This window comes from Struthio camelus, chromosome 5 (genome assembly GCF_040807025.1).
Source record: "Struthio camelus isolate bStrCam1 chromosome 5, bStrCam1.hap1, whole genome shotgun sequence".
NCBI lineage: Eukaryota > Metazoa > Chordata > Aves > Struthioniformes > Struthionidae > Struthio > Struthio camelus.
This window is the reverse complement of record NC_090946.1, coordinates 20,284,554-20,311,391: the sequence shown is the minus strand read 5'-3', so window position 1 is coordinate 20,311,391 and position 26,838 is coordinate 20,284,554.

Genomic DNA, 26,838 nt, shown 5'->3' with positions numbered 1-26,838 from the left:
CTGTTCATGGTTTTATTGCGTGACGCCGTAGGGTAATGCAAGGCACGATTAAATAAGCTCTGAGGAAAAGAGCATTGAAAAAGTTATGAGTAATTTATGGGGTTGCTTCGTTTTTGACAGACACCTGTGCTGGAGCTAAACTACGACTTCCAAGCGGTTCTTAGCGCCATGTATCTTATTGTCATGATTTTTATGGATATGTGTTATTTAAATCCGTTATTGGGGGGGGAGAAGGGAATGGGGATGGGTATATAACATGTGAAAAAGTCTTAAGTATCTGAATAAAATTGCTCCTGGAGTTTTCTTTGTGGAAATAAAAAAAAAAATAAACACTTGCCTTATAAAATATCAGAAGTGACAGTGCTGTGTGAAACCACTGCAGGGCCGTTATTTAAAAGAATAAGGCAAAATGTAATTTATGCCTAGGTAATTAGTGGTGTTTTAACACTGAAATGTACACCAGTGGAAGAAATAGTCACTGGAGCCTTTCACACCTGCAAGGGGGATGAAATTCCAAACAATTAAAACAATATTTTCTTCTGACGCCGTCTATTCTACTTAGTAAAAAGCATATTGCAGGAGTGAAAACAAATGTGGTAAGGCAGAACACGACATCGAAAAAGTACTGTCCAAGGAGATGATTTTCTGATGCATTTTCTCATCTCAGAAATTAAATAGGGAATCATTCTGTGGACATTCACAAGGCTGAATTTACTTTAATATTCACTGTGAAAAGGTTTCGTTTCTAAATGACAACGAGGGGTGATGATTCTGCTTGTTAAAAAAGATTAAAACAAAATTTGTTCTTTTGGTTAAAAGCCCTATACAAGTAGTGTGGGGTTAAAAGTCACCTTAAAAATGAATAACTTGTCTATACTTTTAATTATCTTCAAGAGTAAAGGAAATGTAGGAGGAGAAATTCCACCCGAGTTTTTATATTAAATGGGCAGTTCACTTTGCACTCTTATTTCTCTGAAGGCAAAAAAAGACCGTTGTGTGTTGGTCACTTCATTTTTATACTTTCACAGATGTCATTAATTTCTAGTTGTTAGATTAAAAACAAAAAGTTTACATGTACCCGGAGAAAATGAAAAAATAAAAAGAGGGGAAAGGATATTAAAGTGTGGAAGGATATTAAAATGGTTCCTTTAGAAGAGATGTTTGACTGAAAAAACGTTTGACGTTCACAAGCTTGTGGTTTCACGATTGCCTTTGTAAAGAAAGGGTAAAAAAGCATTCAAAAAAAAAAAAAAAAGGAAACTGAAATTCTTCTTTGCATTTCTGGTGCGAAGCAGGGGCTGCGGAGCCTGCGCTCTGTGGCATCCAAAGGCCCACGGTGCCTGCCCTCCCCCTGGGCCCTATTTTTGGAAGAGGCTGTAGAAGGTCAGTGGAAAATATCAACTGCGGTTCCTAAGGCAAAAGCAGCCTGGATTATCATTCACAAGAAACTGAAGACAGAGTGCTAGTATATAGCAAATAGTAACTCCTATTTGTATTTGCTAGATGAATGCAGGCAGCTTAAATTTCAGTTGTTCAAAATTAGTTCCTGGGAAAAAAAAAAAAAGTTTAGGTCAATTTTTTTTGTCTTGGTCAATCATTCATTGTTTCTATCTGACGTTTGAAACCTAAGCACTGTTGCTAAGAAAATATTTCAGGAAAGTATCCAGACACAGCCTTTATTAACTACTGAGAGCATAAATTTGATAGGAAAAAGAGTAAATTGTATCTCTTTGTTCTGTTTTTCTGTTTTGATGCGCCTTTGTTGTACTTGCAAGAAGCCTAGTGTTGAGTGCGATAAATACCGGTATTGATTTGTTAGCTTAGGGATTTTATTAGACATAGCTATTCAAAGCAAAGCATATAAGCGGGTCACAAGAGTTGTTTGGAAATTCAGTGAATGTCTTCCTCTTGTTTTCCTACCCATTTCCCGGACCATGGTCTATGCGGAGACCTCTTGGTTCCCGTGTCTCTGGTCCAGGCTGGGCGCATGGCTGGGCAGGCGGTCCCTCCTTTGGCTTCTACCTTCGCGCTTGGGAACCTGCCTTGGAGGAGATCAGAGAGGGATGAGGGAAAGTTGTCACTTAAAATAAAAATTAAAAAAAAAAAAAAAAGAGGAAAGGATGGGCTTGCCCTGGAAAGGGGTGAGCATGACGTAGAGTGGGGGCATAGTCCGTATGGGTGGGTGAGAAGCCGTCTGCGCCTGTCGTCTTTGAATGACTCCTGACCAGAAGAGAGCTCTGGAGGACTTTGTGTTGCGGGGAGTGACGTTTTCTGTCCTCTAATTCGGGGTGAGATACGAGATGGAGATTTTACCTTGGGTTTTTGGTCCTGGCAGATCTGTGCCCATCCCGCTCGTCAGCTCCGGCTCGCCGGGGGAGCGTGTCCCCGGTTGGCGGAGCTGCGCCCCAGCCCCGTGTCCGACAGCGCGGGGTCCCGCTGGGCAAGCCCCAGTAGAGCGTTTTTTCTGTTGTGGTCGGGGCTCTGGCCCCCAGCGGGTCTCTGGTCGGGGTAGAGGGGAAATTGAGGCTATCCGCGGCTCTTTTTAGGAAATCTCAGCGTGTGCATTCTCCAATGAGTTGGATTTTGTGGTCTTTTAAAAATTTTTTAATGTTGGCTTAATACTACGATTTTAAAGCATTTTTAAAAGTTATGTTTTAAAAATTTATTCTTTGGGAAGGGGGGAAAGCACCAGCTTCGTCGTTCAGCACGCGGTGAAAGTTGATTTACGGCTTTTTTTGACGCTTGGCTATGTGGCAGAGGCAAAGGAGCAGCTGGTAAGGCAGCGGGTACAAGTTAAAGTAAAGCGAAGGAAACGCTATATAACAGCATCAAGGGGATATAATTAGCTCCTGCGCTCTGCTGGGGAAGATTCGGGGAATGAGGGAAGCTCTTTAGGAGGCCAAGGAAATCTCTGAGAGGTGGCGCTGTGCAAGGCGGTCCTGTAAAGCACAGACAGGCTGGACAAAGTTGGGAGCTCGTAGCCGTACTCCTGGTCTCACGAGTCGCGAGGTCAGCAGCGTACAGGAAAACCAGGATTCCCCTTCCCATCCCGCGCAGCCTCTGTCACGGCACGCCTGGTGCAACCCCTTCTCCTAAACTTACCGAGCTCTTTCCTAGCGGCAGCTGAGTCTTTTTGCCGTTTCCCTTAACGAGTTGCCGCTCCAGGGTTTGACCGCTTTGACCCGTGTAGCCCTCTTGTCTCGCTCCTCCTCCTCCGTCCTCCTCCTCTTCGGCTGCCCGCTTCCTAACGCGAGCCGCCGATCGCGGGAACGCGGCGGGCTGACGCTGCGCGTGAGAGGCTGTAACGATCTGCCTGCTCACGTTTCTGGAAGGAGTGAAAAGGCGAGAAAAATAACCTTAGTAGCACTTAAATTAAAAAGCTCAAACTTCATTAAAACAAAAAGGAGCAGTTGGGAGGAAGAGAGGAACCTTGATCATTGGAAAATGTACGTGTGGTATCAGATGAGGCCGGGTCCGGCTCGGATGGGTTTTTGCAACCCTTCTCTGCACGTGTTCCAGACTAAATTCCTCTTTATTAAATACCAAGAGAGTTGAACCATACCCGCTATGCCGAATGAGGCATCATTAACCCCTGCGCAGTGGCACAAGTACTTCCCTGTGTCTGCTGGGGACGCCTTTTGTGGTCCACGCTAAGGTCATCTTCACTGGTTTTGTAAACGCATCACATTGATGCGGATGGTGCGGGACGAGCTTGGACAAACAACTCCTTTCCGAGTGTTTGCAGCTTGATAAGCTGCCAAATTGTAAAATCCTTGCAATTAGTCTCATACACATAATATTACATTTTACACTGTGGAAAAATCATCTACTTAGTATTATTTTATTTCTCAAGTTTATCCAGTTCCTTCTATACAGTAGCCCCAAAACCTCTGCACTTCAGTAGATTTTTGTATTTTCCTCCCAGGAGGATGAATGAAAATATCTAAGAGATCTGTCCCATAGCTGTTCCTGACAATTTCTGTTAATAGTCCTCCTCTAGCTGGATACTTTGCCTTTCAAAAACACTCATTTCTATCTTGTCCTAGCTCAACTTTTCATCCAACTTGCAGTTTCTCTGCTAATCTTTAATCCCCTTTTGAGTAATAGTTTCTTTTTTATTACCATGTCAAGTGGTTTAGTAATGCCCAAATATGAGAGATCCATTAAGTTAACTTTCTTTAATAAAATTTTCCTAGAAGAAGTAGGAACTTAATTGGGCATGGACCGTATTTGATAAGTTTGTCTCCATTGTAACCTCACTTCCCTTCTGTCTGCAAGTTTCTTGCTCTCTCCTTCAATACTTTTCCCAAAGCATTAAACGCTTAAGTTTGTAGATGTTTGGAGTAATTTCTCTGAACTCTATTTTTAAATATTGGCAATGCATTCCTGCCCTCTGATCATCTGGAACCATCTGTGACCTGAAAGATTTATTATAAATGCTTGCCGTAGCTTCTTGTGCCCTCCTTTCATTTCTATTTCCTCCAACCTGGATATATTGAATTCCTTGAGGTTTTGCTTCCATCCTAGTTGCAATCCTTCTATATCCTAATTGCCGTTATTTACATCATCGTCTGCCACGTTGCGTTTGAAGCCGTATCTAGACGGTCCTCAGTCTGTGTCCGATCTATGTTGTATCGGGAGCTTTTTTGTTCGCTCCATGTTCTCTGCTCGTTTGTGTGCAACAAAGTCCTGTTACTGTTCTGCGATACAACTTTCACATTTGAAAAAGTGCATTTGCTCAAACTGTATTCAAAAGAGAATAATCCTTTTCTTACAGATAGTGTGATTTCTGTCATGTACCTTACAGAAGCTGCTGCTTCTAAATTTGTTTTGCCTGTCTTAAAATCAAGCATATGTTTGTGTCGTCTTAGACAGTGAGACATGTTTTATTTAAAAAAAAAAAAAAAAAAAGCTGAAAAAGAAAAGCACTAATTCCCACACGGCAGATTGAAAATTAGTTTGTCCTTAGCAAGTGAGATGGTTTTGGCAGCAATCGTACTAAACAGGGATTTTCCAAACTTGGCGGCTAACACGAGATTCCTTGTTTGGGATCACATTGCTTGTAGATTACAGAACTGGCCACAGAATAGACACAGTGCTCAAATGACAGATTTGTCCAACCTGTGCTGTGTTACAGGAAACGGGGCCATGTTTTGTAAACCAGAGCTAATATTTTCCATCTGTAACCAAGTACAAGACTGATGAAGGACATAAAGAATATTCTGCAATGGAGAACGACGGAAAGAAATCTCAAGTCACAAGAAATTGCATTTCGTCTCTTGGTTTCTCTCATTATCACTCGTGGTGTCCTGAAAGTGAATGCATCGTTCTTTTCTAGAGAAGTGTACTTTAAAGCAGTCTGAAATAGCTGTGAGCAAACAGATTCTCCAAAGCGACTTTCAGAACTGCCTTACTCTAAAAAAGCATTTCTAGTTAGTAGTTGAGTTTGCAGCGTTCCCGTGAAAATGCATTGTGTATGTTGTTAGGCAAAATGTCAAAGATGGATCAGTTATGATTTGCTTCTTGCCTTGCTTCTTCCCAAGGAATTGAACAGACTCTGCCAAATTTGATTTATTTTGTAGTATGCCCAAATATATAAAAATGTGATAAGAAAATTAAGACTCCCCCTGCCCCCAGAGATCCCCACTGAACACGACCAATCTAGAAATGAAGTGCCAGATATCAGCCATAAAGACCTTCCTCTTTCTCACAGGGAGTTTGAGCAAAATCTTTTATGTGCGTCTCCCTCTGCAAACACTTTGCTTTCCAGAAATAGTCAGCTTTTGGTAACTGTTATTAGATAGTTAGCTTGAAAAAGCACCAACAGTATTTATAATATCTAGATATTTAGATTTTAAAAGTACTGAAAAAGGCCCCCCACTGAATTACACCTTCCTCTTTAGGTATGAGTGTGGGGTGGGGGGGAGTTCTCCTAAACATCTGAAGATACGTGTACATCAGAGCTACGCCTCCTTTATAGTTAATGGGCAGAAATCACAGTTCGTCTATTGCTGAAGTAGGTATCTGCAATAGGTTGGAGGAGTCGCACCCTACTACGGCCATTCCTTTTCCCTGGTTGTAAGGGGAGAGTTATAGACACTTATGTTGCAGGTCTCTGACCCCCAAAGACACCGAGCGTCTCACTGCCTGTGAACATAACAGGTCAATAAGCGTCCCTGAGGGAAGTGCTCTTGGCCCCGTGTTACAGATGGGGATGGCGCAGGAAGCCGGTGAGGTGCTCCTCTGCGCTACAAGCCTATGTCTCTTTGGGCCCTAACGCTTGGTGAGACTGTTAACCCTTGCGTAAAAAAAAGCCCTGCATCCCTGTACGATGTGCAGAAGAGTGCTCGAGGCAGACGACCTTGTATCTTTGCAGAGATGTTGCATGGCGTGCCGTCTGGTTTTGTTCACTTCCCCAAACAAAAAGCACGTCGTGTCGGGTTGTTCAGAGAGTCTTCTGGTTTTTTAGACCTAACTAGAGAAGAGCTTCCCGGGGGATACCGTGGCGTCTTTCAAAATTCATTTCAAGTGAAGGCAGTCTTCACTGTGGTGATGGTGTGGCGGCAGGCTAGTCTTCTAGGAAGAGTCCGTACCGAACTCACCACGCATGAGTGAGACGTGTGCGAACAGGAGTTCATGTTTGTGAGACTGGAACCATATTTTGGAAGATAAGGCCAGGAAGTCCCAGTGTGGATGCGTGAGCTGTGCAAGGGAAATTGGGGCTTAAAAAGATCATAATAGCCCATAATAGCTCATAGCAGGTTGCACAAAGAGAAGCGTTTGTCAGGCTGGGACTTCCAAGGAGCCAGGGCAATGTACCTAGCAGATTGTGCTGGTTTTGTGCTGAAGAGATGGCCACAAAAATTTCATATTTATGCAAGGGGATTTCTAAAAGGGCAGAATTTGACTTTAAGAATTTCTTTTACGTTGTGGCGCCTGCAGCCGTCGTGGGGCTGTGTTTTACCTGCAGTGTGAAAAATGCTCTATGCTTAAAGTAAGTGGTCCTCTGCCCTGTTGTATTTGGTAGCAAATGACTGCACAAAGCCAATGAGCGGCTCTTTTTGTTTTTTTAGAAAGATTGTCACTCATGTGCACAAATCACTGCACAGGCTTCCACCCTAATTTCCATCTGCACAGAGTAACACCTGGCTAATCTAGGGCTGTCATGGAGTTTTACAAACATTTTGAAGTGCTGCTAAAAAGTAGTTTTTATGTATAAAGATTAGAAAATCACTGGTGGAAAAACTCAGTTATGTGTTTCAAGAGCAAAAAAGTAGTATAGGTGATTTTCTTTTGCTAGACGATGGATGAGTTGGCTGTAAAACTTCAGTTAGAAATCATGTGTTTCTGAAAGATACAGAGTCAATTTCTTTAACTTCTCTATGCTTATAAAATGCAAAAGTTTTCGAGCAAAATTTAGTGTCAAATAAAAAGACTTCCTAGTACTGATTAACAAACATTTCCAATGGAAATGTTGGTAATGCACTGGACAGGAACAGTACCAGGGACTGTTACGATAAAGAAGCTGTCATCCTACCTCAGCTAATGAGTGTATTAAGATACACTGAAAATACTGCTGAAAAAAATCAGTGCAGTCTTGAAAAAAGAAACGCAACCCCCTTGCTGGTTGACACTACAGGAGCATGTGTGTAGAGGTGGGTGTAGGAGTTTTGTTGCTGTTGCTAAAAATGAAATCTGTAGCTGTAGCTGATCAGCTTGTGCCCGCTGACTCTCCCTCTGCAGTCCCTGCGCTTGGCTGGTGCTTCATGCTTTGAGCAGTAAGACTTGTACGGGAAAACTTGGTAGTTTGATATATTTTAGCATTTTCTGAATCCTGAAAAAATGATCAACAAGAATGGAAATACACAAGCAAGTTATTTTCATGCGGCTAGACGGGTGAATTATGAAAGAACACAAGATGAAGTAGTTATGGGGATGGGGTAGATTCAAGCTTTATTTCTGCCAGTACCCTGCAGCAGATCTGAGATGAGTAATAATAACCTTGTTGACAGGGTCCTGCTGTGACAGGAAGGACGTTTAGTACAATAGTTTGTGATTCTGAGCATTGTGAAGTTGTGAGTGTTTTGGCAAAAATACTTCATTTAATAGTTGTTAATAAACATCTTTCATTATTCTCATGTGTATGTTTGTCTTGCACGTCATCCTGAAGAATATGTACATAAAAAACCTGTATATTCAGCATATTAACTCACTAATATACTTATACATACGTGGGTTTTGGAGCAGCATTGAAGTGAGATTAGGAATGGGGAAAGATTTCCAGGAAGTTCACTTTTGAGTCTATCCTCTGAATACTACAACCCAAAATACAAAAAGCAAACACTCCTACTGCTCTCAGACCATTGCTGGTATCTCCAGGGTTGAGAAAAGCCGCAAGGTATCTATCTGTGCTCTTTCACCTCTCTGTTTCCCAGTACTCCCAGCCCCTGCCATACGCGAAGGTCCATACACAAAGGAAGCAGGTGGCCGGGCCAGCTTCCTTCCGCTTCTGGAAAGGACAAAGCTTCCCAAATGCAACCTTAGGTCTGGTCTAAGATGAGGGGTTTGGTTCAGAGATCTTGTTTTGGCAAAACAAAGTTGCAGCTTAACGGTACTCTCCTGATGGCAACCTGCCGAAAACTGTGAAGGCAGATGGCCCCGCCATTCCCAGCTCTCTGCCGGAGCAACATAAATCATTGATTACATGGCCTCCTCCACTTTTCTATGTTATTAACTTATCCCTAGTGCTGTTCCTAACCGTATCTCTCACCCTAGCTTCTCCAATAATGGCAAAAATATACAGAGGTTATTTGGTAGCCATAGTCGTGTTTTGGAAAAGAGCATAGGAAAGGGAGCGAGTATTTTGATAAAATGTGGTCTTTGATATCCAAACCTGTCCTCATGTCAAAGCCATCATTGACTCAAATGTGAGTGGTCTGATCCCGGTCTGGTAAAAACTCTGTGAAGTGAACAGGACTTTATTGCCCTCAAACCTCACTCTCCTCTCTTCTGGAAAACACAGCTCAGAAATACTTTAGGCTCACCCACCCCTCTATTTAGCAACCCTCGCATGTACTGTAGGGTACAGTAGACCTGGTCGTACTCACCACAGCATGTCCCTAGAGCTCATCCAAAGAGGAGATTCAACTTTGCCGATCCTGGCTGGCTTCCCGAAAGATCAAATATATCAGGAAAAGAAGCTTGTTATTTTAGCAAAACAAAATTGCTAGACTCTAACCTCGGGCCAAAACCAGCACTAACTCTGATCTCAGGGATGAAAATGAAGTTAGCAGACCCTGCTGCTGCCTTTGCCCTTCCTCCTTCTCACCTGGAACAGGTGAATGAGCGGTAACTGAGGCTCATCCCCTCTCTGTTTCACAGCCCTAAACTGAACTCTAACCCATGCCACCTTCATCTCACAGTTCATCCAAATACTGAGAAGGGAGTTGACTTTACAAAATGTGGCCCGCTTTCTGGAAGTGCAGAATTTATCAAGTACACCCCCTCCACTCTCAAAAAGGATTTGAATCTGAAGCCCTAGTCTCTTGCCAAAACCACTGCAGGCACAATCAGTCACTCTCTGACCCCCGGTCTCTTGAAAATAGTGATGAGGGATTTGCTTCCGTTGCCTTCAGGCCTCACCTGCTTTCCTGCGTCCCTTGTCTTGGTCCTCGTTTTCCACCCTCTAACTCCCCAAAATAATGGCGTCACAGGCACCTTCTGACCCTAGCCTTCACCCTATCTGTCTCAGAAGAACATGAATCGGTAATAATTCGGGTTCACCTACTTCTCTATTACGTGAGTCTACCTTGGCCTGACCCCAACCCTTCCTACCTTTGCCATCTGGTGTCATTCAGCATGTGCACAAAAACTAAGCTGGGGTTTAGCTGTACCGAGCTCGGTCTGTTTTATGGAAGAGCAAGGCTGTCAAATGGTGGCTGTCATACTGGCAAAACAAGATCTCCAAACTGAAACCCCATCTCCTGCCAAAACCAGCAATGACTCTTAACGCTAGTTGTCTGACTCCAATTTGCTGAAAAACGAGGAACAAGCTGTACGTGGCTACTGTCTTCAGCCCTCAGCCTCTTTCTCTTGAACAAGAATCAGTAACAGTGGAATCTCAGACACCTCTCTTTTTCCTAAAACTAATCCTAGCCGGAACTGTAACCCTCAGCACATTCATCACCACACGTTGCCCATTCATATTCAACCAATGAATGTACTCAGCCATACCAACCTCATTCAGCGTCCCTGAAAAGTAAAATGCAACCAACTGTTTGAACAGTTGATCACTGATTTGGAAACTTATCTTCATGCCTAACTCAACGCTGGCACCCACACTAGTCATCCAACTCTAGCTCCTAAAAAGTATGAAAAAAAGCGGATGTCCTGGCTATCTTTAGCCCTCACCCTGCCTTTTATGGCACAATGCGCAGCAGTAGTAACTGAGGCTCAGGAAGAAAATGCCCAAAAATGACCCCCCCCCCCCACCTTGATCGATGTTTATTACAAAGGTTGCCCAGAATTCCCCCAAATGCTAAACAGAGATTCATCTATAAAACCCTGTTCCACTTTCTGGAAGTGCAAGGTTTACTTCCGTATGAGTACTAGCACATGTGCACTTGCTCTCATTTAGGTAGGCAGTACTTTTCTTATTCAGTAGACTTCATGCAGCTGAACTAGAGCTTCCACTGATGTTGTTTTTCTTTGGTAAACAAAATATGCGTATTACTGCTATTTAAGAGCTCTTGGCAACTATTTCTCTGTATTTGCCAGGGGATGGTGAACAGTAAATGCAGAGGATACAAAAGGTTTAATACCACCTTAGGTTTGGTTTTGAAGGCCATAGTGGACCAAAGTAATTCATGCCTTTGGGGCTAAAGGATATTATAATCAGAGCTGATGCTGGTATCAGTCACCACATCAGGAGAATTGTAATCTCCTAACCGAGGTGGCTCAAGGCTGAACACAGCCATAGTTAGGGTCCAGACTGACAGATGGAGATGTTGTCCAAGCCAGGTAGGACTAATCTGTGCCTGAATCAGACTGTTAAGGTGTTGGGCTCTGAGGGGGGGGCCAAGCAAATGAAGATCTTGATAGCATTTGCTGTTAGAAACTCAGAGCCAGTGCTGGTGGCAAAGACTAGACTAGAAGAGATCTGTATTAGTTCCCAAGAGGTAGGATAAGGGCTGGAGGCTGCCTCCCTGTGAGCCCACTTGTATGTAATCGTCTGGGAGTAGTCCATGAGGGCTGACAGCAGTTGTAGTTTAGATTTGCTTTAGTTTTTGGTAGGTTAGCAGCAATGATGGTCTCAATTTGGCTGGAGATGTCCTGAGATGTACTTTTCCTTGATGGGATGCTTTGGGTAGACCATAGCTTGTCAGAGGCTTAGAGTTAAGAAATGGAGAAGTGATGGAGACCATATCAGCAGTGACAGGTGTTAGTCTGAGAGCTAGGGAAAAGCTGTGTACTCTGTCCTATTTGCAAGTACTTGGCACAGAGAGGTCCATGGAATAGGTGCTAGGGAAGTCTAGGGCTGGGTATGAACCCTGGGCGTGGATGTGGAGTCTGCGTTCTCCTCAGAGGGTGTGTTCGGCGGCTGGGTGCATTTTGTTTTTCTCCGCAGACCTATTGAATAGTAAGAGTAAATGGGAACCCAGGGTGTGACGTTGTTTCGGCGTTTGAATTCTCAGATTGTCCTTGGCCGTGGGATGGGGCCCGACGTTATGAATGCGGCCGATAAGCCTTTCTCTGTTAGAATTTGGTCTGTGGCTAGTATGGCATAATATCTCTCAGTCCTTATGTTGTAAAGCCGATATAGAATTTTAAAGTTTGTAGATGAAAAAGCGAAGACCAAAATATTTCTGGTTTGCGTTACTACCGCGCAGATAGCGTGAGAGCTACGGCAAGACGCTTCGGTGACTTCATCTACATTTTAGCTGGCCAAGTCAGAACTGTGATGGGGATTGCGGTGGGCTGGCATTTGGGTCAGTGTTGGTGATTAGAAGGTGGTTTGTCTGGAGGAATAGATATCCTCTAAGAGGGCTTCTCTTGCAGAGTGAATATCTGTGCTAGCCTTACCGAAAACTAAGGTTTTGAGCAACAGTCAACAGTGTGTCATACACTACAATTCCAGTTAGGGTTGAGATAGAGACCTGGAGGATTCTAAATGTTAATAATTCAATTTAGACTTAAAGAGATGGATTCAAGTGCCTAGGAATCAAGGGACTGGTTGCTTTTTTTCTGTGTTTTCACCCCATAAGGGTGAAAAAATCCATCAAATTCTAAGGGAAGTGTTTGAGTTTGGCTTTAGATTAGGTTTTCAGATCAAAGACCTTCTTGGGCCAAAAAGTAGGCATATTTGGTGATTTAATTCTTCTACAATGAGTGTTGGTATTGTTGTAATTTAATACCTTCTTTGCCTTATGAAACAATAATCATTGATGTTTGGTGTTGATTGTGGTAAGGGTAAGCGTGGGGTTTATGCTTTGCTTAGATCTGATTTGCGAAACAGAGCGGTAGAGAAGCCCTGATTTTGTTAAGTCACAGAACGATACATCAGACGGTAGCTGGGGGGCACCAGAGCTGAGGAGCATTTCCTGCATTTTCAGCAAGGAGGGATTGAAGGAGCAGTGCTTTGGCTGTTGTTGTTTGGGGATTAAGTTAGGCTTAGAATTGGAGAGCTCGTTTGATCTAAATAGCAGGGACGCTTCATAGAGCTAATTCTTGCACAGCGAGAGCTGATGTTGGCATAGCTACATTCTTTCTTACTATTTCATACACCAGTTAGGGACAATTCGCTGTCTCTGTTGATAGGGTTTGGGCATAGTTAGGGTTACATTTTCCTAGACAGGCAGGATGAAAGCTAGTCGAAAGTCTGCTGCCTTATGCCAGTTTAGTTTAAGGGTGAACATTAGCTGTTGCATGCACTGCCTGTTCCTCTTGCTTGGTTGGGCTGCAGTTGATTTTAAGGCTAGTAGCAAAGCTGCGAGATAGCACTGTTTCAGAAAAATAGAGGTAGTTGAGTTTACGTAACTAGCGACTCTCTTAATGTTTGCAGCTACAGAATAAAGGCCAGCTTTGGGACGCATTTTTGTTTAGCATTCATCAGAAACACCCGCGGCAACTGTGACTAGGTCTAACGTTAAGACTGGGACTAGGATTAAGGATCATTTTAAGCTTGTTCATGAAGGTCCTACTGACTGTGATTGAGGTTATGAGTAGAAGTAGAGGCAGGGCTATGGCTGGTCAACACAGAGGATTTAGAGCCAATTTTATCGTGGGAACATGGTCATGTGTAGATAGGATGATCGCTGGCACTTGCAGGACCCTGGTCCACTTTGGGGTCAATTTCGGCAAGGCTGACGTTAGCACTGAGGTGGAGGCTCCTTCAGGAAAGCCAAGGCTATTGAATCAGTCGTCGGATTCTTTAACGTTTGTCAAACTAGGATGAGGAAAAGGGGAGAACGCTTTATTACTTGCAGTGTTGATCTACCCTAAAAAGGACGTCTTCCTTAAAAAGTAAAAGAGAGCCAGGGAATGCATTCAAGCACTGAACCCCACATTTGCTGCACTGCTCAATTATTAACTCACTCCCTGAGTCTTTTTTGGACTAGCTGTCCCTCTGGGATAAGTCTGGACGTAGTTTGTCCCAATGACTGTTCCTAAAGGACGCTATCAATGAGACTGTCCTGGTTTTAGCTGCCTTTGCCCCAGAGAGGAGTCCAGCACAATCCCAGTGGATTCTGCATACTCAGGTGCACCCACATGTCCCCATAGCAAACGCAGGCTAAAAACCACATACCTTGAATTTTATGCTTCAGAAATACCTTTTCGGTTTGCCATGACACAAATTTCACATTATCTCAGACGTTTCTAACAAAAAAGCAAGGAAAATAAACATAATGTTTATGATGGCACTACATGGAGCCCAGAAGAGACCCAGAGACTAGCACTGGGTAGGTGGAGGTAGGTAGCACGTTTGGTTTGGAGAGGGCTATGTTTTAGGGACTTAGGGCGAAGGCACGTTTGGAAGACTTCAGTGGGAGAGTGGCTGCAAGGCCTGAGGTGGGGAGGTCTGCGGCACTGAGGAGTTTCTCTAGGGCTGCTTCTGAGCGGTTCTCCCAGGAAAGGCATCAAAAATAAACTTTCCTATACCTGAGTTATCTGACTTAGGCTCTCAGACAGGCTCTACCAAGTAGGTGTAGCCTGAGGTGTAAAGTAATCCCAGAGACTCCTGTCTTACCAGGTAGATAAGGGAGTCGATTAACTGTTATATTTTTTGCTTTCATCATATATCTCTCTTATAAGCGTTTGTAACAGTGTTTGCTGGATAGGATGCTCTGAAAAACTGACCTTTATTTTGATTCCTCCTTAACCTGCCTCGAGTTAGAGGCGTTTTTAAGGTAACTAGATTCACAAAACACTTCAAGGCCACCACGGGAAGTGGTGGGAAACCAAAGCTCCTTAACAAGGCCCCTACCTCCACACCACATCCTCCACTGTTTCTAAAGGGTAATAGTGTAGGTTTCCATTTCATCTGCATAGGCCAGTTGGAGAGCTTCCTCACAGAGGTCACAGGAGGAAATATCACGCAGTGACTGTTAGTAGTCAAGAAACCTCTCTGGCGTGCACTGAAATCCAGGGGTGCACCCTTGAGCCTGGTGTCACAGGGAGCACGGTATATTACGTGACCAAGTTTACTGCTAGATTGTACGAGTCCTCAGGGACAGAGCTAGAAAAGTTGATGCCTCCTAGTTACTTAATTAAAAAGTTAAAATGAGGTAGAGCTTGGTAAGAGTATTGGTTAGGTTTAGGTTGGGTCAGACTCTTAAATTAGAGTTAGCCTTCAGTTAACGTTAGGTTTGGGATAGCACAGGATTAACACTGGAGTTCAGAAAACCAGAAACGGACAAAAAGCAGGATATTATATCAGTGCCTTGTGCCTTGTTCAGAAAACCAGAACTTTAAGAGCCAAGCCAATTGCTGGATCATGCTGGGCTTGGCAAGAGAAGTTGATGGTTTGAGCTAGCAAGGGATTGGGCTTCCTGGTTACCTTCTGGGTGGGTAGGATCTAGCTGGCAGATTAGTGTTAGTGGAATCAAGAGACTAGGTTTCGGATGCAAGAAAGCAGAACTTGAACAGCAAGTTTATTTCTTGATCTTTCGAGTTTTGAAGAGGTAGGATAGGAATTTGTGAAGGTAGAGGAAGTGTGTTTCTGACTGCTTCAGCATTGCCTGCGAACCCAGTTTTCTGTCTACGGCAGAAGGAAAAGTTGATGAAATTAGAGGATGGACAGTCAAATTTTGTATTAAATCATTAAATTCTAGTCTAGTATAGCCAAAATATTTATGAAACAGAGCCGAGACTCTGTGGCAAAGCCAAAAGCAGTGATGGTTATGATTGGTGTTAGATTTATCGTTGGCCTTCTAGCTTCCAATACCAGGATCCCAGCAACTGTAACTGGTTTGCTAGTTTTGATTCAAGAATGAATTACTGAGTGATAACTAAGCTACAGCAAAGGATGGAGATTAGTAGTAGGACTGCAGACTCACCTCTGCTCTTTGCTGCGTCTTTCCGGTTGGGGCTGAAGGCTGGCTCTGAGTGCCATCGAGTCGTTTGTTCTAGGACAGTAGTTAAAGGCGGCATTAACAGCGGGACTAAGTAAAGTTATGGGGCCAGAAGGAATTAAACACTTTATCTACTCAATTGTTCCCACTATTTCCCATTTTGGGAAATTTACTTTTCAGTCTGTGTCCAGCTTGCTCAGAAATTCCTTTTGTGGGTGATACGTGAATCTCTGAGAGCAGCTCTGACCCTTTGCATTTCTTTTCAATGGTAAATTGTTATTTATAGTAAGGAGTTTGACAGAGCCTGTGGAATTATTGGCTGTATGTTTAATAAAGCAAGCCAAACAGGGAGCAAAAATAATTTGGATTCAAGTTCCTCTAAACCCAACCTCTGCATTAGCTCTGCTACTATTCAAGGGATCCATAAAAATCCTCATTAAAGGCTTTAAGATTTGTTCAGTTCTTGCACTATCTGGAAGGAGGAGTTGGACATTTAGTCTAATTAAACTGTAGGAAGAATAAGAATTTGGTGTGGCCAGAAATTCAGGGGAAACAAATTATAAAGCTAAACTCTCCTATGAGAAAAGTTCATTGTCTGTTTTGCTGGTTTCCTCTCTAGACGTAAGATGGGGATACGTGGGTTCCTAGGTCTAAACAGTGGAGAAGCGGGAGCTTTGGGGAAACTAGGACCTTTCATACGCAGAAAGTGAAAACCTTAAAGAAGTAAAAGGCCCCATACAACAGAAGGGCAAATGACACTGCGAGCATAGTTAGCAGGCATGGAAGAAGATAAACGCTTTAACTGCTGTCACTTGGGGACGCTGGCAGGAAGAATATGTGGAGCTAAAGCCAATTGCGCTGTCACCATTTGGTGAAAGCTGTTGCTTTTTGCAGTGCGTTTCTCCGGGATGGGGAACGAGCCGGGCCACCCTGGAGACATACCTGGGCACCGACACAGAGTCACGTGCCAACTCGTGGGGAAGGGCTGACTTGCCCTTGGCCTCGACCCTTTGCTTCTCCATCTGCACAGCAAATGGGTCGGTCGCCGTGCAGACAAATTAATGGGTTGCCATCGTCCTGCGGCGTGAGCCTGCGAGCGGCGGGGAGCCAGAGCGCTCCTCAGGTCTTCCCTAGAGTGATGTGGGGGCGGTCAGAAAGGTCATAACTAGAGGGGTTTGTGAGCTGCTCGGAGGACGCTAGGGAAGGATGGGGAAAAACGGTTTTAATGTTTGTAAATATTGTTACCGTTGTCAAACCGCGTGTGTCTTCGTGTCGTGACGAGATTTGACAGTATTTTACCAAGAGCTAGGTTGGCGATGCAAAGGGAGTGAATGAAAACCGGAAGCGATTGTGCTAGACGTTTGTGTGTTTTTAGCGTTTGAAATATTCGTCTGCGCCCGTTGTTGTTGCTCTCACAAGTCTCGCGATGCGCCTGTTGCTATTCCGGTTGTCTGCTTTCTGGGGAGTATTTTCTCTTTCCTCCTCCAGCCTGCAGGAAGCCCCTGATAATGTACTGGCTTTCTTCTCCTCGCCCCTCGTGCTAATAGCCAGAAAGATGCGAGTTAAACGTCCTGGCAAACGAGCCAGTGGAGGAGCCAAACCGTGTCCTGCTTGTCCGATACTCCCCGAGATTGTCCGAGTAGAAATGGAAATTTTGGTGCTGCTAAAAGGTGAGAGAAATCAGTAATTGCTTTCCTTTTTCTAAAGAGCCCAAACTCGCTCACCTGAGGTTAAATTCAGCCCAGCACATTAGGGTGGACTATTCAATTCCCTTCTCTTGTCTCCTTTAACGTATCCGGTCTGCGTTTATACCAGCTCCGGCTGTGTTTGTCGAACCAGGCCCGCTTCCTTCCAACCTCCCAGCAGCGCGTTTCATTCACGCGTTCCTCACCACGAGGAACGCCCCTAACGTCTGATATTTCATATCACCGCTTTGCCACAAACCTCCGTGACGAGGAGAAAATTTCAGTCGTTTGCCTCATTTGCTTGCAAACCTTTATAAATACCGCAACTAATAGCCCGGGTAAGTGGAAGATTAATTTCGATACCACCTGGCGGCAAGCTGTGGATTAGGCCGTTGTCCCTCTTGCGGGTTTAATGTTCTCCGAGCAGAGCCCTCAAGTACCCAGACAATTGGCCTCTTGTTTAAACAATGAGCTTATAGGTCTTGTTAGCCAGCGCTCTTAAATTTTCATTTTATTCTGGTATGCAGGCTTGTGTGATGTGGAGAATTGCTTCAGCGCAGAAAGACTGTAAACCTGTTCAATTAAAGGAAATGCTCAGATCCAGCTGTTAGAGCCCCACGCATGCCAGTGGGTCTAGCAAAGTAAATAGGACAGACGCACACTGCCCTTGGAACAGATATGAAGATTTGTGCCTTAATTCTCCCGAAAAAAGAGAGCCTTTGTTCGGAAAGGACCGTTAGTGAAAATAGGAGGAATGCAAAGCTTGGTGCATAAAATACCCAGTTAGACAAAGTCTTCTGCAGATAACAGTGAGGCCTCTATAGTAGGATTGTAGTAAAAAGGCGCTGTAAATATCACGTACAGTACAAGATCCTGTTACAGTTACAGAATTTTCTTGTAAATTTTGAATGCCTTCCTCTCTTAGGAAAAAACATATGTTGCAGATCAACTTATCCTATACTTTCACTTCCAAGAAAGAGCCTAATAACCATAGCCATGGTGTGCACACACTCGCAGCGTCTGTAAGTGCGTGGCTCGCACGGTTTGCCTGCAGGTTAGAAGAGCCCTTTTTTGTGCCTTTTCCTCTTCTGGTTTTCCAGTTGCCCAGGTAGCGGTGACGCATCACTCTCCTTATTTGTGGGCGAACAGAGTTGTTTGGGCTAGGTTCAGGTGGTCGATTGGTTACGCCAGACGTTTTCCTACACATCAGAATATCCATAAGATGTTTAACAGGCTTCCTCAGTTGAGAAGGGGCTGTAGCACTTTCAGTAGGTGCTGAAGATGCTCCAATTCTGTTCAAGCCTAGCAGCTCACCTAAGGATTGACTGTCCGATATGGGAGCTAAATAGCTGGGACTGTATGGGCAAAGGAAAGATGTAACGCCGGGATGGGACAAGCTGTGGGGAGAAACGATAGGCCTTGGTCCAGGCTTCAGCTTGGTGGCACAAGGCCCATGTTTGTCACAGATCTGCAGTCTCGCTCCAGCCCCGGGCTGGTAGCAGCGGTGCTCCAGGTGGGTTTTCTGTCCCCCTCCCTGCCCCATGGGCTCTGCAGAGCGGAGCCTGGTCGCAAACGGTTTGTCAGCTTGTGGTTACGGCGCTGAAGTGTCCTGCTGGTAAGCAGCCCTGCGGGGCCGTCCACGCGCTCCAGCTGGCACAAAAGAGCAGCTGCTTGTTTCCAAGTAAGCAGTGTCACGTACGAAGTTTCCGCTTTTTGTGTCCCTTCTGCACCACAGACCCTAGCTGAGATAAGAGCTCAGGGCTGAGCAGATGCACTCGGGAAGTCAAAGCTGTCCCAGAGAGCTGGTGGTCAAAAGAGACAAGTCTGAGAAAAAAGATGAGGGGAGGTTGTATTTAGCAGATGGCAGTCTGGGACATGGGGATGCTGTCTTTTCTGAGGACGCCTGTGCCTGACCAGGGAACTGAAGCCAGGTCTCCTAAATCAGGTGCCTTCCCGCTCAGCCCCTGCTTGCCCACTGCCCACTAGTCACCCTAGTTTAAGCTGTTGAGGTGGAAATAGGTCTCCAGATGACTTGGTCCCTGAGCCACCTGCCGCTGCCCCATAGCTTGAACACTGGTGCTATTTGTCATATGGTTCAAAGTAGAAAAGACTGCATCTTTATTTACTAGCTGGGGCGCAGAGGCACAGAGGGCTGCGCCATCCCAGGAAGCCCAGTACCGAACTGGAAACTGGAGCTGTCTCTCTTGTTAATTGGCTTCTCCAAGTGTCTTTATACAGCCCAGCACATATCTATCCTTATCAGGGGGCGTCTGCATATGTGTATGTATATATACATATCAGTAAAATGCTTCTCTGGCTTGCCAGGTTGAGAAAGAGCTGTGGTGCTTTCCACCGATGCAGAAGATGCTTCGACTCAACTATGACTACGTCTAGCACTTCACCTAAGGCCGGGCTCTGCATTTCGGGTGGTAGCTAAGCAGCCGAGCCACCAGCCTCTGTGCCAGGATTTTCCCAGAAGGCCTCCCCTCTGCAGGCGTGCAGTAGTCCACATCAGCCTTGCAGCAGCAGATGCCTTGGTGGAGCGTGAAACACTGGCACTCCCGCTGACTGAGGGACTGAAAAGGAGGTAAGGAACCCATTAGTGCGACTCAACTTGTTCTTGAAGTGAGGTGCGAATAGCAGCAACACAGTCGTCTTGGGTTTTGGATGTACTGCGTGCATTTGAAACAGGTATATTACTAGCCACAAGTTGAAAGAGCTGTTTCATAAACCACAAAATGGCTATTTCTCTAGTAGTCTTTTTTCGTCTAAGTTAAAATAGAAAATCTAAAGAAAATGTGCAGCCCACTTGGTGAAGCGGTATGCATCAGAGTGGTCGCACTGAGGTGAGGGGCCTGAAACCACTCAATGGTTCCCAGAGATGGGAAGCAGAGCTGTTTCATTGACCGTTGTTATCTGTTCAAGAGCACAGTGTCAGTAGTCACCGTTGGAGCCAAAGCCTCGCAGAGTTTTTGGCTCTTGAATAGTTTACATGTTTTCAGGGGCTTCTGGCTCCTGAACAGCTTAGACGTTTTGAGGACTTTTCCCTCGAATGGCTAACCTCTGATGCCCCTTTTTAAAAATATTTACAAATTCAGACTAAATTCTGTCTGCTCTTCTCAAAACGTAAAATTATTTCTATTTTAAATACAAGCGGAGTAAGAACGGCAGTTGTTTGACGCAACGGGGCAGCGAAACCTCCCCTCGCCGCTCTGACTGGAGAGACGTAGCCCGGCGGCGCTCCGGCGGGGTGGCTCCCTCCCGACGGCGGCACGAGCAAGGCTATCGCTGCTGCGCTGGCCTCTGCTGCAGCTGTGGGAACTGCAAAGTATGTTCGCCGCTCCAGTGCTCAAAGTCACCAGCCACTGCCCGTCTTTGAGACTGGGGCTTTGGCAGACGCGTTGCACTACAGGTGCTCTGGAAAGGAAGAACCGGGCCCCGGAGCTGCCTCGGCGCGGCTACGGCTCCCGGCCCGCTGCGCCGACGTACCCCTGCCCGCCGGGCCGAGCCGCCGCGGCTCGTTGCAGCTCCCGCGCGGCGCGGTGAGGCTGACCCACCACGCGGGACCTGCGCGCGCGGCCGTCACCTTCCTCCGGGGATCGCAGCTGCCGGCCCGCGGCGCCGCGCGCAGCAGCGGCGGCGGCGACCCGGCCGGATCAGGTTCTTGCAGCGCACAGACAGCTTCTCAGAGAGTCTGCTAGAGGGAAAACAAAACCCAACCTCCCCCGCGACGCTTCCAGGCTCTTAAAAAGCCACTGGGGAGGCTGGCGGTCTCTGGTTGCAGAGCAGTCAGACTGGCTGGCACCCCAAAAAGGGGCTTCTTCATCCCCCGGACAGCTGCAGCGAGGCATGACGACGCAGCTTGCCGGGCCGGCGAGAGCGGGAGGCGGTCTGTCACAGGGTGCCCAGCGCCGGCAGCCCAGCTGCTTGGGGGCAGTAAACGCCAGTCCTGGAGCGCCGGGGTCGGCGGAAACAGCCCAAAGCCGCAGCAGCGGGCGGAGGAGGCCGCAGGCGGCGCCATGAGGCGCGGGCTTAGGAAACCAGAGTTAAGCAAAAGGCAAAGATAACTGAACCTCGTGTTGGACAATCATGCTGTGACAAAAGTGCCCGTGTGTGCCGTGTGCCCTGTGCCCCCGTGCCGTGTGCCGTGTGCCCTGTGCCCCCGTGCCGTGTGCCGTGTGCCCGTGTGCCGTGTGCCGTGTGCCTTGTGCCTTGTGCCTTGTGCCTTGTGCCTTGTGCCTTGTGCCGTGTGCCGTGTGCCGTGTGCCTTGTGCCTTGTGCCGTGTGCCTTGTGCCTTGTGCCTTGTGCCGTGTGCCCCCGTGCCGTGTGCCGTGTGCCGTGTGCCGTGTGCCGTGTGCCGTGTGCCGTGTGCCTTGTGCCTTGTGCCGTGTGCCGTGTGCCGTGTGCCGTGTGCCTTGTGCCGTGTGCCTTGTGCCTTGTGCCTTGTGCCGTGTGCCCCCGTGCCGTGTGCCGTGTGCCGTGTGCCTTGTGCCTTGTGCCGTGTGCCCCCGTGCCGTGTGCCCCCGGGCCGTGGGCCGTGGGCCGTGTGCCGTGTGCCGTGTGCCGTGTGCCGTGTGCCTTGTGCCGTGTGCCGTGTGCCGTGTGCCGTGTGCCGTGTGCCGTGTGCCGTGTGCCTTGTGCCTTGTGCCTTGTGCCGTGTGCCGTGTGCCTTGTGCCTTGTGCCGTGTGCCGTGTGCCTTGTGCCGTGTGCCCCCGTGCCGTGTGCCGTGTGCCGTGTGCCGTGTGCCGTGTGCCTTGTGCCTTGTGCCTTGTGCCGTGTGCCTTGTGCCGTGTGCCGTGTGCCGTGTGCCTTGTGCCGTGTGCCTTGTGCCTTGTGCCGTGTGCCCCCGTGCCGTGTGCCGTGTGCCGTGTGCCTTGTGCCTTGTGCCGTGTGCCCCCGTGCCGTGTGCCCCCGGGCCGTGGGCCGTGGGCCGTGTGCCGTGTGCCGTGTGCCGTGTGCCTTGTGCCGTGTGCCGTGTGCCGTGTGCCGTGTGCCGTGTGCCGTGTGCCGTGTGCCGTGTGCCTTGTGCCGTGTGCCGTGTGCCGTGTGCCTTGTGCCGTGTGCCGTGTGCCGTGTGCCTTGTGCCTTGTGCCGTGTGCCGTGTGCCGTGTGCCGTGTGCCGTGTGCCTTGTGCCGTGTGCCGTGTGCCGTGTGCCTTGTGCCGTGTGCCGTGTGCCTTGTGCCTTGTGCCGTGTGCCGTGTGCCGTGTGCCGTGTGCCGTGTGCCGTGTGCCCCCGTGCCGTGTGCCGTGTGCCTTGTGCCTTGTGCCGTGTGCCCCCGTGCCGTGTGCCCCCGGGCCGTGTGCCGTGTGCCGTGTGCCGTGTGCCGTGTGCCGTGTGCCGTGTGCCTTGTGCCGTGTGCCGTGTGCCGTGTGCCGTGTGCCGTGTGCCGTGTGCCGTGTGCCGTGTGCCGTGTGCCGTGTGCCGTGTGCCTTTTGTGCCTTTTGTGCCTTTTGTGCCTTTTGTGCCTTGTGCCTTTTGTGCCGTGTGCCTTTTGTGCCGTGTGCCTTTTGTGCCGTGTGCCGTGTGCCGTGTGCCGTGTGCCGTGTGCCGTGTGCCGTGTGCCGTGTGCCGTGTGCCGTGTGCCCCCGGGCCGTGTGCCCCCGGGCCGTGTGCCGTGTGCCGTGTGCCGTGTGCCGTGTGCCGTGTGCCGTGTGCCGTGTGCCGTGTGCCTTGTGCCGTGTGCCGTGTGCCGTGTGCCGTGTGCCGTGTGCCTTTTGTGCCTTTTGTGCCTTTTGTGCCGTGTGCCTTTTGTGCCGTGTGCCTTTTGTGCCGTGTGCCTTTTGTGCCGTGTGCCGTGTGCCGTGTGCCGTGTGCCGTGTGCCGTGTGCCGTGTGCCGTGTGCCTTGTGCCGTGTGCCGTGTGCCTTGTGCCGTGTGCCGTGTGCCTTGTGCCGTGTGCCGTGTGCCTTGTGCCTTGTGCCGTGTGCCGTGTGCCGTGTGCCGTGTGCCGTGTGCCGTGTGCCTTGTGCCTTGTGCCGTGTGCCGTGTGCCGTGTGCCGTGTGCCGTGTGCCGTGTGCCTTGTGCCGTGTGCCGTGTGCCGTGTGCCTTGTGCCGTGTGCCGTGTGCCGTGTGCCGTGTGCCGTGTGCCGTGTGCCGTGTGCCGTGTGCCGTGTGCCGTGTGCCGTGTGCCGTGTGCCGTGTGCCGTGTGCCGTGTGCCGTGTGCCGTGTGCCGTGTGCCGTGTGCCGTGTGCCGTGTGCCGTGTGCCGTGTGCCGTGTGCCGTGTGCCGTGTGCCGTGTGCCGTGTGCCGTGTGCCGTGTGCCGTGTGCCGTGTGCCGTGTGCCTGTGTGCCGTGTGCCGTGTGCCGTGTGCCGTGTGCCGTGTGCCGTGTGCCGTGTGCCGTGTGCCGTGTGCCGTGTGCCGTGTGCCGTGTGCCGTGTGCCGTGTGCCGTGTGCCGTGTGCCGTGTGCCTTGTGCCGTGTGCCTTGTGCCGTGTGCCGTGTGCCGTGTGCCGTGTGCCGTGTGCCGTGTGCCGTGTGCCTTGTGCCGTGTGCCTTGTGCCGTGTGCCGTGTGCCTTGTGCCGTGTGCCGTGTGCCTTGTGCCGTGTGCCTTGTGCCTTGTGCCTTGTGCCTTGTGCCTTGTGCCTTGTGCCGTGTGCCGTGTGCCGTGTGCCGTGTGCCGTGTGCCGTGTGCCGTGTGCCTTGTGCCTTGTGCCTTGTGCCGTGTGCCTTGTGCCGTGTGCCGTGTGCCGTGTGCCGTGTGCCGTGTGCCTTGTGCCTTGTGCCGTGTGCCGTGTGCCTTGTGCCTTGTGCCGTGTGCCGTGTGCCTTGTGCCGTGTGCCGTGTGCCTTGTGCCGTGTGCCGTGTGCCGTGTGCCGTGTGCCGTGTGCCGTGTGCCGTGTGCCGTGTGCCGTGTGCCGTGTGCCTTGTGCCTTGTGCCTTGTGCCGTGTGCCGTGTGCCGTGTGCCGTGTGCCGTGTGCCGTGTGCCTTGTGCCTTGTGCCTTGTGCCTTGTGCCGTGTGCCGTGTGCCTTGTGCCGTGTGCCGTGTGCCTTGTGCCTTGTGCCGTGTGCCGTGTGCCTTGTGCCGTGTGCCGTGTGCCGTGTGCCGTGTGCCGTGTGCCGTGTGCCTTGTGCCTTGTGCCTTGTGCCTTGTGCCTTGTGCCTTGTGCCGTGTGCCTTGTGCCTTGTGCCTTGTGCCGTGTGCCGTGTGCCTTGTGCCTTGTGCCGTGTGCCGTGTGCCGTGTGCCGTGTGCCGTGTGCCGTGTGCCTTGTGCCTTGTGCCGTGTGCCGTGTGCCTTGTGCCTTGTGCCGTGTGCCTTGTGCCGTGTGCCTTGTGCCGTGTGCCGTGTGCCGTGTGCCGTGTGCCGTGTGCCTTGTGCCGTGTGCCGTGTGCCTTGTGCCTTGTGCCTTGTGCCTTGTGCCTTGTGCCTTGTGCCTTGTGCCGTGTGCCTTGTGCCTTGTGCCGTGTGCCGTGTGCCGTGTGCCGTGTGCCGTGTGCCTTGTGCCTTGTGCCTTGTGCCTTGTGCCTTGTGCCTTGTGCCTTGTGCCTTGTGCCGTGTGCCGTGTGCCGTGTGCCGTGTGCCGTGTGCCGTGTGCCGTGTGCCTTGTGCCGTGTGCCTTGTGCCGTGTGCCTTGTGCCTTGTGCCTTGTGCCTTGTGCCGTGTGCCTTGTGCCGTGTGCCGTGTGCCTTGTGCCTTGTGCCGTGTGCCGTGTGCCGTGTGCCGTGTGCCTTGTGCCGTGTGCCTTGTGCCTTGTGCCGTGTGCCTTGTGCCTTGTGCCCTTGTGCCTTGTGCCTTGTGCCTTGTGCCTTGTGCCTTGTGCCGTGTGCCGTGTGCCGTGTGCCGTGTGCCTTGTGCCGTGTGCCTTGTGCCTTGTGCCTTGTGCCTTGTGCCTTGTGCCTTGTGCCGTGTGCCTTGTGCCGTGTGCCTTGTGCCGTGTGCCGTGTGCCGTGTGCCGTGTGCCTTGTGCCTTGTGCCTTGTGCCGTGTGCCGTGTGCCGTGTGCCGTGTGCCGTGTGCCTTGTGCCTTGTGCCGTGTGCCGTGTGCCGTGTGCCGTGTGCCGTGTGCCGTGTGCCGTGTGCCGTGTGCCTTGTGCCGTGTGCCTTGTGCCTTGTGCCTTGTGCCTTGTGCCGTGTGCCTTGTGCCTTGTGCCGTGTGCCGTGTGCCGTGTGCCGTGTGCCGTGTGCCGTGTGCCGTGTGCCGTGTGCCTTGTGCCGTGTGCCGTGTGCCTTGTGCCTTGTGCCTTGTGCCTTGTGCCGTGTGCCGTGTGCCGTGTGCCGTGTGCCGTGTGCCGTGTGCCTTGTGCCTTGTGCCTTGTGCCGTGTGCCGTGTGCCGTGTGCCGTGTGCCGTGTGCCGTGTGCCGTGTGCCCGTGTGCCGTGTGCCTTGTGCCTTGTGCCTTGTGCCGTGTGCCTTGTGCCTTGTGCCGTGTGCCGTGTGCCGTGTGCCGTGTGCCGTGTGCCGTGTGCCGTGTGCCGTGTGCGTGTGCCGTGTGCCGTGTGCCGTGTGCCGTGTGCCGTGTGCCGTGTGCCGTGTGCCGTGTGCGTGTGCCGTGTGCCGTGTGCCTTGTGCCGTGTGCCGTGTGCCGTGTGCCTTGTGCCGTGTGCCGTGTGCCGTGTGCCGTGTGCCGTGTGCCGTGGTGTGCCGTGTGCCGTGTGCCGGGTGCCGTGTGCCGTGTGCCGTGTGCCTTGTGCCGTGTGCCGTGTGCCGTGTGCCGTGTGCCTTGTGCCGTGTGCCTTGTGCCTTGTGCCGTGTGCCTTGTGCCTTGTGCCTTGTGCCTGTGCCGTGTGCCGTGTGCGTGTGCCGTGTGCCGTGTGCCGTGTGCCGTGTGCCGTGTTGTGCCTTGTGCCGTGTGCCGTGTGCCGTGTGCCTTGTGCCTTGTGCCTTGTGCCTTGTGCCTTGTGCCGTGTGCCTTGTGCCTTGTGCCGTGTGCCGTGTGCCGTGTGCCGTGTGCCGTGTGCCGTGTGCCGTGTGCCTTGTGCCTTGTGCCTTGTGCCTTGTGCCGTGTGCCGTGTGCCGTGTGCCGTGTGCCTTGTGCCTTGTGCCTTGTGCCCTTGTGCCTTGTGCCGTGTGCCTTGTGCCGTGTGCCGTGTGCCTTGTGCCGTGTGCCGTGTGCCGTGTGCCGTGTGCCGTGTGCCGTGTGCCTTGTGCCGTGTGCCGTGTGCCGTGTGCCTTGTGCCGTGTGCCGTGTGCCGTGTGCCTTGTGCCTTGTGCCGTGTGCCGTGTGCCGTGCCGTGTGCCTTGTGCCGTGTGCCGTGTGCCTTGTGCCTTGTGCCTTGTGCCTTGTGCCTTGTGCCTTGTGCCTTGTGCCTTGTGCCGTGTGCCGTGTGCCGTGTGCCGTGTGCCGTGTGCCTTGGTTGTGCCTTGTCCTTGCCTTGTGCCTTGTGCCTTGTGCCTTGTGCCTTGTGCCTTGTGCCTTGTGCCGTGTGCCGTGTGCCGTGTGCCTTGTGCCGTGTGGCCGTGTGCCGTGTGCCGTGTGCCTTGTGCCTTGTGCCTTGTGCCGTGTGCCGTGTGCCTTGTGCCTTGTGCCTTGTGCCGTGTGCCGTGTGCCTTGTGCCTTGTGCCTTGTGCCGTGTGCCGTGTGCCTTGTGCCTTGTGCCGTGTGCCTTGTGCCGTGTGCCGTGTGCCGTGTGCCTTGTGCC